Source organism: Ceratotherium simum, chromosome 19, assembly GCF_057802395.1.
Source record: "Ceratotherium simum simum isolate JZ-2026a chromosome 19, ASM5780239v1, whole genome shotgun sequence".
NCBI classification, from domain to species: Eukaryota; Metazoa; Chordata; class Mammalia; order Perissodactyla; family Rhinocerotidae; genus Ceratotherium; species Ceratotherium simum.
Genome location: NC_141918.1, coordinates 48,609,309 through 48,623,908, shown reverse-complemented (window position 1 = coordinate 48,623,908; position 14,600 = coordinate 48,609,309).

The window sequence follows — 14,600 nt, the reverse complement described above, 5'->3', positions numbered from 1 at the left end:
TGTGGTATAAAGTTATTGTGATGGGAGGAAAGCTTTGTTTACAAATTTAAAACCATTTGGGTTACTTATTTAAAAAGCTTTCTGTGACCGAACTGGTTAACTGTCCAATAAAAATTCATGATCTTTCTTCACTAATATGAGAGTTCCTATGGGACGCCTATTTTCCTTCCAAAGTCTACAATTCTAATTCTTTGCCACCTTTAGGCAGTGACATCGATGTAACGTGAGTCAAAGTGATGTCACCTCAGGCTGAGAAACAGCTCTGCTTTCTTCACACTCTCTTTTCCTATTTTCCAACTAAGTGTGGAGGACTTCGTAGTCCCAAAAGATGGTGGAAACGTAAGACCGAAGGAGCCTGAGGTCCTGAATCGCTTGATATAAGGCCAATTGTCAACCAAGAGCACCTGTATTGGATATTACTGGAGTAATAAATAATCTTCAGTATAAATCCACCAAAATTTTGTTTTGTTTATTTGTTAGTTTTGCAGCATCTATATTATCTTAACTAATATAAATATTAGTTATTTGAAATGGGATAATTTCTTCAAGAAATACCTTGCATGTGCAGCATTGGCTTAGTGATCAGGCAGTAGACAGTGAGGAAACTGGTATTATATATGGAAAAGATGGATGGCTATATTATTCAATGGCAAAATATTTGGTAAAACTATCAATATGTTGGAAGCCAAGCAGCTTGTTGCTCTAGGAAATGATATTAGAAAACCCCAGAATGTTAATAGTATAAACTGGTTATTACCCCCTCCCATATTTTATATTGTCATGTATTTTAATTCTTCACCATATTTCAAGCACCATAAATCATTACTATTACTATTGTTTTGTATAAACAGTATATGTTTAGATTTACCCACGTATTTGTCTTACCTCCTGAATTTCCGTATTTCCATCTGGAATTATCGTACTTCTGCCTGAGGAATTCCCTAAATATTTCTGTTCATTCAGATTTGCTGGTGGTGACTTCTCACTTTTTGTTTGTCTGAAAATGTCATTAATTATTTTTCTACATTTTTGGAAGATGATTTTGCTTGATATAAAATTCGCGTAGGCACGTCTTTTCTCTAGCATTTTTAAGATGTCATTGTGTTGATTTCTGGCTCCCAACATTTCCACTGAATAATTAGCTGTCAGGCTTTGAAGAAGAAGTATCTTTTTACTTTTGCTGCTTTTAAGATTTTCTATTTGTCTTTTGTTGTCAAAGTTTTGCTATGATATGCCTGAGTATGATTTCTTTGTATGTATTCTGCTAGAGGCTTTCTGGCAGAGTTTTTCTTTGAGTCTTTCTATTGGGTCTTTCATCAATTTTAGATAATTCTTGGCCATTGTCTACTAAAATATTGCCTCTGCCACATTTTCTCTCTGCTTTTAGAACTCCAGATTATATCCATGTGTTCCATATGTTTCTGATGTTCTTTCTCTTTCAAGGATTTAAATTGGATTGTTTCCATTGAATCCTGTCTTCTGATGTTTCTAATCTTTTATAGAGTTGTTAATTTTAGCCCCAGAATGTCAAAATTTTTTCAACTTCTAATTTTATAGTAACATTATCTAACTTTTCCTCTTTTCTCCCATGTTTTCCTCTATTTTTTTGAACATAATAATTATACTTATGTTAATGTTCCCATCTGCCAACTCTACTTACTAGATCACCTGTGAAGCTGCTTCTACTGTCTATTTTTTTCTCTTTATTTCTGATCATATTATCCTATCCCTTAACATACCTAATGTTAATGAAATAGCACAAATTGTGTGTAAAAAAATTGTGACTCCAGATAATATTGACTTTCTCTAAAGAGGTTTTTTTATTCTCTCTACCTAGCAAATAGAGTGGAATGGGGTAGCTATCATCTTAATCTAAGCAGAGATTAGCTAAGAAGAGTCTGGATTACAGTTTTGTTAAGACTCTTCTGATTTTTACTCACTCCTAAGGTAAGCCCCTCGGTGTTTTCATCTGAGATCAAGGTGTGTTTACTAAGGCCTCTTTCCCTGGTGGATCTTGAACACTGGTTCCAGAACACTTTTGTAAGAGAAGTAACAATAGGTTAGGTCATGTAGGGATTTACAGGCCATTGTAAGAACTTTGGCTTTACTCTAATTGAAATGGGAAACCAATGGAAGTTTTCAGCAGAGAAGTGACATGAAAATCAATTATGTTTTAAATGGGTCATTCAGTTGCTGTAACGGAAATAAATTGTGATAAATAAATGACAAGCAATAGAATATATTGGAGTATATGAGGAAGTCACTTGGCCTAAAACTAATTCAGCCTGAACTTGTTTTTCCAAAAGTGCCTGATGTGGCCATTGAGCATGCATTGTATATCTGCCTTAAGTATTTACTATGTCCCAAAGACAAGAACAATGTCCTTAAAGATAAGGAGGTAACTTCCCCCACATCAGCGTTTCCTTAAGGATAAGCATCTCTCCCTAGGCTAGGGATTGATTGCTGACCTGCTGTGACCACCCACCTCAAGACCTCCAACCTGCTGCATTCACAGAAATGCTGTACCAGCAAAGCAATCTCGTGACTGTTGTAAAAGGGGCATTCCAATCATATGTGATACATGCTCTTTGACTGTATATAACCATTCTGTACACCCCTACTTCTTTGCAGTGCTCTGTTCCTTTGTGAAAGGACTCTCCCAGGCTATATGGTCCTCAGATCTGGCTCATAATAAACTCATCCCAATTTTGATTTATGGACTGGTTATGGATCATTTGCATCGACAATTGTGAAGAAGCAAGGAAAGAGAGAGGAAGACCATTTAGAAGTCTGTTGCAATCATCTAGTCTGTAAAAGGTGGTTCACACAGACAAGTGGTTAGATGCTATATATACTTTTAAATTACTGCAAACAGGATTTCCTGATGACTGGATGTGGGATAAGGGAGAAAGAAAAGGGTCAAGGATTAATCCAAATTCGGAGGCCAAAGGGATTGGAAAGATTAAGCGCTATCAATTAAGATAAGAGGACTTTTATGGAGTTTGGAAAGAGTGAGATGGTGGGGAGTTGAGTTTGGGATTCATTAATTGTAGGCAGATATATGCACAGCCTCATATTCAGGGGAAATATCTCACTGGAGAGAGAAATTTGTGAGTGGTATTTAACAACTGAAATTGACCTAAATAAAACATGAAGAACCCCTGAATGCATGAATCAAACTGAGAATATTTATTGTGAGATCTTTTTTCCTCCATTTCTGTCATCATTTTAAGGCCGTGTTGTCCATGAAGAGCTGCCTAAATTCTAATAAAAAGAATGTTGGTTTTGCTAGAAGAAACAAGCTTATCAGTACTCAAAGTGAGGAAATTCTGAAACTTTCCACACATTTTTCAGCTGTCAGTAACTTAAGCTGCCAAACTTAAGCTGCTGTAAAAGATGTTCAGGTCATTCAGATTTCTATCCAGGAAGATAACTGGATTTTACCACTGCGGTACATTCACTCTCTCTTCTTATATTCACTTGAGTCATTTTCATCTCTGTCTTTTTCATTATCACATCACTTCTTACAGCCTAAAAAATTTCAACAAGTCCTTATGTCAGTAGAAGGCAATAAACTAGTTATGACATAATTTTCAATTGTTTGGAAAGAAAATAAGCTGCTAAAATAGAGATTAGGGTAAAACTCTGAAAAAGAAAATGCTAGATACCTTCTTATAATTGAGAGTCAAAGATCTAGAGAGCAGCTATATGAGAAGTTGAATGATTTTGACAACAATGTTAAATAAGTTGGTGATACTTGATTTGTTTTTCAATTTCTGACCAGAATTGGCACTTAAAGAAAAAAGGAAAAATGTAAGATACATCTGCGAACATTTCAGAATGTCAGCCTCCTCATTTCAAATAAGTTGATAATAAAAGAGAAAAAATAAAGTTATTATTAGTTTAGAAAAGCCCATTTAAAAAGATAAAACATAGGTGTGATGTATGTATATGTATATCATCTTTCTTAACTATGGTGTTTATTTTGAAGACAAATTTTACAATTAAAATTTGGCATGAATGACAGTATTTCTATAATGAGTAGATCTGTTTATGTTCAAGGCACTGAGAAGTGATCCACCCTGCAAGAACCCAGCTCATCTTAAAAACTAATCCATGTACAATCTGTGAACTATATCTCCAAGCATCTATCAGTCCCACTAAAAAATTATGGTTTTATGTGTGAGTGTCAGCCAGATAGACTTTCAATATTTTTTCATGTTAAGGAAGAGTAATAAATTGTGTCAAGAAATATTACCAAGCAATAATAGAATCTTTCCAATATATGATTTCCATCCTATACAAAGAAACAGAATACTTTAAAAAAAAAATACAGTAATATAAATTTTAAGGGCTCTGCCTTCAAAATATATCCAGAATCCTACCATGCAAAACCTAGGGTCTGGACCACCATCATTTGTCATCTGTTTTATTTCAATAGCCTCCCAACTGTTCTTTCTACTTCATCCCTTGGCCGCATACACTTTATTCTCAGCACAGCAACCAGAGTGATCCTTTTAAAATGTTGAGATCATACGACTCTACCGCTCTGACTTCCCTCTTGCTAATATTCACCTCAGTCACCAGCTCCTGCCTCCTGGCCCCTTGCTATCCTCCATCACCCCAGGCACACCTCTACTTCTGAGACTCTAGTAATTTCCTCTCCCCACCATACCTAAAAAACTTACTCCCTTCCTCTTTTAGTTTTTTGCCCAAATTATCACCTTTCAAATAGGACTTACCCTGACGCCACCATTGCCCCTCAAACTCCCAATCCTCTCACTCTCCTCTGCTTCCTTTTCCGTAGTGCTTATCCCCTAACGTACCATAATTCACTTATTTCTTGTGTTTATTTTTTATCATTTGTCTTCCCTGCTAGAAGATGAGCTCTGAGAAGGCAGGAATCTTGGCTCTTTTATTCACTGGTGTATCCCAAATGCTTGGAATCATGCCTGCCACGCAGTAAATCTTTAGCAAACGATTAATGAATGAATAAAAAGTTCAACTTCAACTTGAAAACATTTTCAAAAATATTTTCTGAAAAACAGCAAAATTAAAAACTGCCCACTATCACCTAAAAATGATAATAATAATCAGGAGATATCACACAGCATGTTATATCTGTTTCTTTTGGATTCCGATCTTATTCCACCACTTAATTCCCATACATACGAGTGATTCTGCCTTGCCTAAAATTGCTCCGTACGAAATCACAACAACAACAAAAGGAAACTACAGTTTAGTTGAATTTGTTTTGGTAACGAAATAGGAAGAGGCAAAGTTGAAAAACAGTGTTTTATTTACTGACACAATGGGTGGATTCTAATGGATGCGTTATCACATTGTATAGTTTAGTGTTTGTGTTTATTTGAAAAGAGCCATAGTCCTCTTGTTTCTTTTCTTCACAAGGTAAAATAGACCAAACATAATTTTTTTGTAAATTTCTTTATGACTTATTTCTGCAGTACTGTGACATAATACAGTATAAAAGAAAAGTACTGAATAGATTTAATAAACAAGTCATTGAAAAGAAAAAGTTTTGCGAAGTTGGTTTGTGATACTGACAAAAATAGTTATAAGTAAACGTTTATTATTAAAATAATACTTTTTAGATAAGATTACAAAATAATACTGATATATCAAAATAAGGTAAAAACAGCAGTATTTATATTTTCTGGAAGAAAACATTTTCAGTGTACCAATCAGAAAAATGATGATAGCATGCTTAGTTGTGTTCCTGTGCCCCCAAATCATAATGTAACAACAAATACATAAGGAAGATTCAGTCTGCTTTACGGACGCAACAGAGTAAGTTACTCTCTCCATTCCTACTAGAAAGATACTGACTGATGTCCACTTCAGCCTGAGTGCTGCCAACTATTCTCCAAATGCCCTTACACATCTGCTCAATGAGCTCATGCTGGAGAAAATCTTCACCAGAATGGATACCACGCCCAAAGTCAAAAAAAAAGTCACGGTGGATGGAAAAGGTGAATGAAAAGACTGGTCAGGTCTTCAGCCAGATTATATCTTTTTCAACCGGAGAGTTAATTAACTCGGAGAGTTAATACTGGAGAAAAACCTTCTGAATACATCACAGGTGGGAAGGGCCATAGTGACAGCTTCTAACTTCAACATCTGGGACCTCAGGTGGGGAAAGGACCATACACATGGTGTGAATGTGAGACAGTATTCAGGGAGAGGACATTCCTGATTTGTTATGAGAGGTTATAGTTATTTACTAATAATTATTTATTTACTTATTTATCAATATACCTTTCCATGCTGGCAGGGATTCTCATCTGTTTTCTTCACTCTCGTATGACCAAGACAAAGCGCAGAGCCTGGGACATGCCACTCTACAATATGCCACTTTGGCATAATGATTATTTTGAGCTGAAGGCACTTGAGAAACAGCAGATGCATGAAGGGCTCTCTGACCTCCCCATTTACACCTAAAAGCAAGTCATAAAATTTCCCGTGAAAAAGGTGCTCTTCCCACATCAGGAAAAGAAGAACATTCTTATCACCAGAGACTAGGAGTCAACACCAAAAGGATCTGTACAAACAAACTTACTAAAACAACCCTTTTCTTCCATACTTTCCCCCTTATATCTCCTAGTCACTGTACCACTGTCCCACTTGCCCCTATCCCAAGCCCCTTTGTCTTGTCACAGCCCCATAAGTTATTGTTCTTTTTTAAAAAGATATGTAAGTTTTGGGACCTAGTGGCTGTTTGAGCCTTCACTTTCCTTTTAAAAATTCCCATTTAGGAGAAAAGAAAGTCTCTTCAACAAATGGTGTTGGGAAAACTGGATAGCCACATGCAAAAAAATGAAAGTAGACCATTACCTCACACCATACCCAAAACTTAACTCAAAATGGATTAAAGACTTGAATGTAAGACCTGAAACTATGAAACTTCTAGAAGAAAACATAGGCAGTATGCTCTTCGACATTGGTTTTAACAACATATTTTCAAGCACCATGTCTGACTGGGCAAGAGAAACAATAGAAAAAATAAACAAATGGGACTACATCAAACTAAAAAGCTTCTGCACAGCAAAGGAAACCATCAACAAAACGAAAAGACAACCTAACAATTGGGAGAAGATATTTGCAAACCATACATCTGATGGGGGGTTAATCTCCAAAATATATAAAGAATTCATGCATCTCAACAACAAAAAACCTAACAACCCAATTAAAAAATGGGCAAAAGAACTGAACAGACATTTCTCCAAAGAAGATATACAGATGGACAACAGACACATGAAAAGATGTTCAACATCACTAACTATCAGGGAAATGCAAATCAAAACTACAATGAGATATCACCTCACGCCCATCAGAATGGGTATAATTAACAAGACAGGAAACAACAAGTGTTGGAGAGGATTCAAAGAAAAGGGAATTCTCATACACTACTGGTGGGAGTGCAAACTGGTGCAGCCACTATGGAAAACAGTATGGAGATTTCTCAAAAAATCAAGGATAGAACTACCATAGGATCCAGCTATTCCATTGCTGGGTATTTATCCAAAGAACTTGAAAACACCAATGCGTAAAGATACATGCACCCCTGTGTTCATTGCAGCGTTATTCACAATAGCCAAGACTTGGAAGCAAACCAAAGTGCCCATCAAGGGATGAATGGATAAAGAAGATGGTATATATACACAATGGAATACTACTCAGCCATAAGAAACGATGAAATCCAGCCACTTGTGACAACATGGGTGGACATTGAGGGTATTATGCCAAGTGAAATAAGTCAGAGGGAGAAGGTCAAATACCGTATGATCTCACTCGTTAAGTAGTAGATAAAATAACAACAAACAAACACATAGAGACAGAGATTGGATTGGTTGTTATCAGAGGGGAAGGGGGAGGGAGGAGGGCAAAAAGGGATAATTAGGCACATGTGTGTGGTGATGGATTGTAATTAGTATTTGGGTGGTGAACATGAGAACATGATGTAATCCATGCAGAAATAGAAGTATAATGATGTACACCTGAAATTTAGACAATGTTATAAACCAATGTTACTGCAATAAACAAAAAATTAAAAAATAAATAAAAATAAAAAGTAAAAATTCCCATTTACATATAAAAATATTAAATAAAACCTGTATGTTTTTCTCCTGTTAATCTGTCTTATGTCTGTTTAATTCTTAGGCCCAGCCACAGAACTTAAGAGGATAGAAAACAGTTTTTCTCCCCTACAGTATGGAGTGAAATTTTTTTTGAGTGGATATGCTCCCACCAGTAGCGTTGTATGCTTACCAAGATTCAGTTGAATTTCCTAATCTGTTTATGCCAGTTGTACTTGTTACTACAATTATGTAATTAAATTAAATTTTATGCAAATTGATGAAATGTGATTGATGATGGGTTTGCTATGTAAACTAAATTAAATGCTTTGAAAGATTCCATAATTATGAGTCACTAATATATATTCTCTGTTGTATGAAGTATAGACAAGAAAATTGTAAAAAGTTGACAGGAGACTTAAAAAATAATCTAGAAGGCATTTACACAATTTTTTTTTTGCAAGTACATGGGCTTTCATTCTAGGGTTAAGGAGAACAAAATTGGAAATTACAGAGTGCATTATACATGTGTTTATATAAGAAAGAAAAAGTAGAACTTTTTTCAGCAGACCCATCAAAGTAAAGGTCTTGGGTCTCCAACAAATTTGCTCATTCTAACTTAAAGTGAAATGTCGAAATATGTATCTATATATTTTTTCTCATATCCAACTTTCAACAACAATTTCAGTTAACTTTCCACCTAGCTGTCTTGAATTGAGTAGGAAGGACATTTTTATATAATATGTAGAACACGTAAACTAATACATATTTCAGAAAGGTTTTTTGTAATTATTTCATGTTGTTGATAAAGGTAATCAAGTTTTGCTAATCATAATGAATCTCAGCAGAAAAGTATTTTAGTTTTAATTCATGCTTTATCTGGGGCAAAGTATTAATATTTCCCCTTCCTTTGGAAACATTAGCTTTGATGAAAACATTGTTTATGTAAATAACTGTTCCATATATCCAAAGTTACCAAGGAAACAAGCTTCAAATTCTTCAACATAATATGCAAATGAAAACCTCTTTTCTGTACAAATTGCCTCTGAGTGAGGGACAAAGCCTGAAACAATAAGCCAATTCAAAAAGATAAAAAGAAACAACAACTGGCTAAGTGACTCCAGTGGCTTTTTTCAAAAGCCATGAAAAATCATTCTTTTTTGCTTTACAGATTTTAGTACCGAGTATCAATATTTGCCTACTGTCAACTGGGGAGAGATTAAAAATACGTTGAGTTTAAACGCTCTTGAATTTGCATGGTGGTATCTTTGCCTCTGAATGATACCCATTTAGCTAGCTGATTATTGAGATTAAATTGCCTTGTAGAGCAGTTTGTGACAGACTTTAGCCTTCTTTCTATAGCAGAAATCAGTGTGACTTCCCTGCTGAAAAATGGAAACAAAGCAGACTATGAAAAACAGAGGAAACCAAAAAGTTCCTGCCAGTTGTGCCATTATAAAAGTTAGTTATGTATCCAGAATACATCTACAAAGATTTATCATTTTGCCCATTAAATAATTATTTTATTGAAACAAGCAAACAGTTAGCCATTGATGATTAAGCAGCTAGTAACCATGGGGGATAGGAATTGGCCACCACAAAATATGTCTGCCTGAAGACAATTTGGCCCCCACCCCCACTAACTGGCCAAAAGAGTTTGGGATGGGAGGCCTGCCCCCAGAACAGGCCATCACCATAGACAACTCTGGGTATCTGGGAGGGTCCTTGCTAAGCCTATTCTTACTTCTAGTTACCCTTGTAAGAGACATTTACATTTGTAAAGGAAATCTTCATTTGTAAAGGTATCTTCTTCCCTGTACCAGGAAGAAGGAGGAGATGGCCTTACCTAGCAACTTATCAGAACAGAAGATGAGGACTTAAATCTGCATGATAAACTTACCCATTGTTAACTGTGCTGTTTAGGCAATATGCTATCTGACTCCCACTAGGTTCCTGTGGATTACATCTCCCTGGAGCCTGGGTCACCATGGCAATGGGTGTTTGAGTTATTTTTTTCAGGAACTGGAACCCCTTGTCCACTTCAGGCCTGATTGAGACCACAAACCCATCAACTGGGCCCACACCAACATGTGTCCAATAAGCGACATTTTGACGTCAAGAGGTTGGAACTCCACCCTCAGGGCATGCTAACGCCACCATTCTGTGAATATGCATCCTGCAAAGAGGCACGAAGCCTGACTACACTTGTGCAGATCGTCAATTACCTCATCTCTCCTCACCTCCAATCTTTTCAGACCACCTTGCCCCCTACCCCATAAATATCCCTGAGTCCCTATTTTCGGGAAAGCAGATTGGAGATTCATTCTCCTGTTTCCTCACTTGGCTGCCTTGTGATTAATCAACCCTCTATCTCTCTGCAATCTCATCATCTCCATGTTTGGTTTTCTGGGCAGCAGGCAAAAACAGACCTGGTGTTGCAACATTATTGCTATCCAGAAAGTGGAGGAGGAGGAAGAAGAGAAGTCCTAGTATGGTAAGACCCCACTGCCTCTGATTCCTATGAACCAAGCTTTCAACCATACCATCCACCACGCTACTCTTTTAAACACTCAAGTCAAGCAAACACGTCTAGTTTCTTAGCCCCTAAACACCCTGGGAACCTGAGGGTTACTGTAGATACTCAATAAGAACATGATTGCCTTTTGACCTTGTTTCCAACACAGACATAGATGAATCTTGTCAATTTGCTGTTTTTTTGTTTATTTTAAGGAGTGACTGGGTCTCGAGGATTTGTGAGTTTATTTTGTAGAATAAAGAGAATGCCTTCAGGGAGGTTGTGATCACCTCAAGTGGCAGCCCTCAGCAGCTGTTGAAGCCCAGAAGTCAGATTGCCCAGGGGCTTAACAGGAGTGACCCCTTTGTTTTTCTGAAGCTTCTCAGCTCCTCCTGCCAAGCCCCTTAGCTCTAGAAAACCTCCCTGCTTTCTGCTCTAGGGAAAGTGGATTTGAATGAACCCAGGCTCCCACCTTCTCATTTTGGCCCATTCAAATAAACCTTTCTGCATCTCCAAGCACCCATGTCTCAGCAGTTGGCTTGCTGTGCGTTGGGCACATGAACTTGAGATTAAGAGGTTTGGCATCACAATCACACCTTTACTGGTACAAAATGAACCAACTCAGATTCCATTTTGGAAGAGAAGCTTAAACGCTTGCCTATGCCTGCTCCAAGCTACCACATTGGTTGCAAAGATTACAACGAATCTAGCTTTTTTTTCCAGCAGTTTATAACATTTTGAAAATGAAACAAAAAAGACCCACAGGAAGAGTCTGTTGAAGAAAACCAGAGTTGGACAGTAGTCACGTGGTAAAAACAGATTTTATTAAGGACAATTGCAGTAGAGGGAAAGTGACCTCAGAACTGGGTTCAACTCCAAATATAAGAAAAAACTGGATTTGTGGTCAAGGAGCTGGGGATGGTGGGGAGGGGTCAGTAGATGAAAAAGTAGTAAGAGGCCACATGAGGGTTACATAAGGGAAGATTCTAGCTAAACTGACCTAGCCGGATTCTTTTTTGTGTGTGTGTGAGGAAGATCAGCCCTGAGCTAACATCCATGCTAATCCTCCTCTTTTTGCTGAGGAAGACCCGCTCTGAGCTAACATCTATTGCCAATCCTCCTCCTTTTTTTCCCCGAAGCCCCAGTAGATAGTTGTATGTTATAGTTGCACATCCTTCTAGTTCCTAGCAGGATTCTTGATGAAGGCAGGCCAGGGTGATCAGGCCTCACTTGGGAGATGATAGAAGATGAAGAACATGGGTGTGAGGGTGATCTGGCTGCAACATCTGTCAACTCACTGATCACCAGGGTTGATTGGGCTGATCCGACTGGCTAGGCAGGTGTCCCCTTCCTCCCTCACCGCTGCATGCGCATCTCTCTCAAAGCTGTGCACTCGGTTGAAGAGGACGACCTTCCTCGACAGAGGAGGACCATTCTTTGGTCAAGGTTATACGAGTAGCTGCACTCCCCTCCTAGAACCTCCAAACAAGCTCTTAAGATAAAGAACCTGATCAGATACCCAGGGTGATCTGATACTAAAAGTAGGGGATTCTGGCTGAACCAACTTAGCAGGATTCTTGCTAAATTGGGCAATGCAAAGAAGAACATGGAAATCCACAAGTCAAAGCTTCATTGTGAAAAAGATTCAGAGGAGCCTGACTAAACTTTGACTCTTTGTCAGGCCCTAGGAGTAGGCAAGGGAGAATTTTTCTGAATGGCACTGCTAGAATCTTGCACCTTTTGCAAAAATAAAGGGACTCTCTTAAGGAGTAGGTAAATACCTCAGCACATAGAAAAGGCAGACGTGTATAAAGAGCAAACTAAAACATTCAGAAGAGATAGCCAAAATGTGGTGCCAACGTCTGCTGTGAGATCAAATAGGAAAAGATGAACATTAGTCAGAGTGTCGACAAGATGGTTGATATCTGGGTTGAAATCCCCCAGAAGCAAACCCAGAGACAAGGGTTAGAATATAAGTAATTTATTTGGGAAATAATCTAGGTAAATACCTATAAAAGAGAGGAGAGAAAAGGAAGCCAATAAAGGATGCAATATAAGTTACCCCTGCGGACAAGTGGAACCAAATATAGCTAAGGAACTGTGGGAAACAGTGTAGAACACGCTTCAGACTTACCCAAATGAGGGGCAGGAACCTGTGGTAGATACATTCCACGTCTTACACAATTTTCTGAGGACTGTTTCTAAAGGAATTAACACTCTGGCACATCGGGTGTGTACCACATTTGGGCCAAGCAAGTTACTGCAGCCATAGAATGTCCGTAAGGGAGAGAGTCACGTGTGTTTTCAAAAAGCAAACTTCAGCATTTAGAGCGAACACTAAGAGGATATGGATGAGGCACCTGCAGCATCCACCAAAGTTAGAATAACCAAGATGAGATCTGGTCACACTTAGCAAGAATATATCCCATACAATCAAGGACTCTGTTGTCAGGTGGCTAGAATTGGGAGTCCTTCAAATAAGATCTGTATTTTCGTCATTAATAGAAAAAGAAAAAAATGCTACATTTCAGAAAAGATGCAGACATAAAGAAAGAGTGTAAGAGAAGAGTGGAATATGACACAGAGAAAGTGCCGCAGATCAAGATGTGGTACAATGGTGGCTCCAATGACAATAGAACTACTCTTGGGAGAGTGGCAAAGGCTTATAATTCAATAGTCAGATACTAAACAAACTTAAAAGGAGCTTGAAAGACCTGTTGCCACCTTTCAAAATTATCACAATATCAAGAAGACAAAATATGGATCAGGGCAAGAAAGCATGATGAAAACGTGAACGTTAAGGTGAATAAACAGATACTCAGGTCAAAATAGTACAAAAAGGGGGTCCGGCCCAGCGGCATAGTGGTTAAGTTTACGCACTCTGCTTCGGCGGCCCGGGGTTCACAGGTTCGCATCCAGGGAGCAGACCCACACACCACTTATCAAGCCATGCTGTGGCAGGTGTCCCACATATAAAGTAGAGGAAGATGGTCAGGCATGTTAGCCGAGGGCCAATCTTCCTCAGCAAAAAGAGGAGGACTGGCAACAGATGTTAGCTCAGAGCTAATCTTCTTCACCAAAAAAAAAGAAATAGTACAAAAGGTTACATCCTTTGATAAACTCCCCCGATCCATGGCAATGACAAATAAAATATAGAGAAACCAAAATGACATAACCACACTCAAATTCAAGATAAATATCTCCATTGACCCTAAACAGAATGCAAACACAAAACAGTGTGAGAACCTGATGTTTCAGGACTAAACAGTAGATAGAAAGATAGTCAACCTTGTGACAAGAGGCTGAACCAAACTAACCACTGGCTTTGTGAGTAGATCTGATAGTCCCAACCTCACCACTGGCCAGGCATTACTGATTGTCATTATCTGACTTGGTTCTGAAAAAGAGGATCAGAGGGCCAGCCAGAAGCAAATGCAAAATGCTGGCCCAGGAGGTGTGACAGAGTGTGACAAAGTGGGAGAAAGTGGGGGGTGGGGGGGAGAGAAGGAGAAAGAGAGTAAAAATTCTAAAACATAAAGAAATATAACGTTAAAAGACAGCTAAGAAAATCGATAATTAAAATGTAAATTCATTTCAATTAATTTAAGTTTATTTTTTAAAATGGGGGCAAAGATTTTAAAATAAATATGTTGAAGATTTTCAAGGGAAAAGGAGACACAGTTCCCTTTAAACTTAACAAATTCCAAAATTTAGAAATCCTTAGGAAATGAATCGAGAAGATAAAAAGGATTAAATATTCTAAAAATGAAAAATAACATCACTAAAATAAAATGCAATATATGTGGTTAACATAGAAATGAAAACAACTACAGAATGGCTGGGGAGATGAGCATAAGGAAGGAACTCATCCAAAATACAGTCCAGAGAAGGAAGAATAAATATGACAAAGCAGTGAGGAAATGTGGAATATGGATTGACAGCCTAAAACATTCATTCAATAGAGGAGATTGACAGAGATGTAACATTCGAAG